This window comes from Saccopteryx leptura, chromosome 2, assembly GCF_036850995.1.
Source record: "Saccopteryx leptura isolate mSacLep1 chromosome 2, mSacLep1_pri_phased_curated, whole genome shotgun sequence".
Classification (NCBI taxonomy): domain Eukaryota; kingdom Metazoa; phylum Chordata; class Mammalia; order Chiroptera; family Emballonuridae; genus Saccopteryx; species Saccopteryx leptura.
Genome location: NC_089504.1, coordinates 287,194,198 through 287,195,273, shown reverse-complemented (window position 1 = coordinate 287,195,273; position 1,076 = coordinate 287,194,198). Strand labels below are relative to the sequence as shown.

The window sequence follows — 1,076 nt, the reverse complement described above, 5'->3', positions numbered from 1 at the left end:
ATCTGTACATACATATATACACACACCTACAGATATACAGATATGTATATCGATGTCAGGTAGTGACAAGTGCTATGAGAAAAATAAGGCAAAATAAGCAGATGAGGAGGTACAGGAGGGCGTGTGTGAGCTTGTTCATGCAACCTCATGTGTACTAGAGTCAGAAATGTCTTGGTTAGAGGTGACATCTGAATGAGTCGTGTTTATCCTTGGGGAAGAGTTTTCAGTCTGAGGTTTGAAGTGCAAATTCCCTGAGGCATAGTTGGGGAGGTCAAGGAGCACAGGAAGGCCAATGTGGCTGGACAATGGTGAGTAAGGAGAAAATGTTTTGAGATCAGGTGGGGGAGGAAGTGAAGGGTCAGACCATGCAGGGCCTGGAAGAGTGCAGTCAGCCCCTGGATTTCTTTCTTTCTTTCTTTTCTTTTTAAAATATGAAACGATTCACAAATTTGTGTGACATTCTTGTTCAGGGGCATGCTGATCTTCTCTGTATTGTTCCAGTGTTAGTGTATGTGCTGCCAAAGCAGGCACGGCCCCTGGGTTTCATTAGATGTGTGACTGGTGGCCATTGGAGGGTTTGGCCAGGGTATCTCAGGATAAAAGTTACTTTTAAAAGGATCTCTTGGCTGTTCTGTAAAAAATAGGATCGTAAGGTCTGACTGGTAGTGGCGCAGTGGATAGAGCATAAACCTAGAAGTATGAGGCCCCTGGTTTGAAACCCTGAGGTCACCAGCTTGAGCAGAGGCTCATCAGCTTGAGTGCAGGGTCACCAACTTGAGCATGGGATCATAGATATGACCCCATGGTCACTGGCTTGAACCCAAAGGTCGCTGGCTTGAGCCCAAGGTGGCTGGCTTGAGCCCAAAGGTCGCTGGCTTGAGCAAGGGGTCACTCACTCTGCTGTAGCCCCCTGGTCAAGGCACATATGAGAAGCAGTCAATGAACAACTAAAGTGAAGCAACTATGAGTTTATGCTTCTCATCTCTCCCTTCCCTCTCTTGCCCTTTTTCTCTCTCTCAAAATCCATTTCTAAAAATTGGATTATAAGGGTGTCAGTGGAAGATAAAAGACCTAAG

At 45.9% G+C, this 1,076-nt stretch overlaps 1 non-coding gene across 1 annotated transcript; it reads right to left on the bottom strand.

The window, feature by feature from the left end:
• Positions 1 to 425: 425 nt before the first annotated feature.
• LOC136396507 (U6 spliceosomal RNA) lies at positions 426 to 531 on the bottom strand. Its single transcript, XR_010749792.1, has one exon. It is a non-coding gene; the product is annotated as a U6 spliceosomal RNA (small nuclear RNA).
• Between the last annotated feature and the right edge of the window lie 545 nt (positions 532 to 1,076).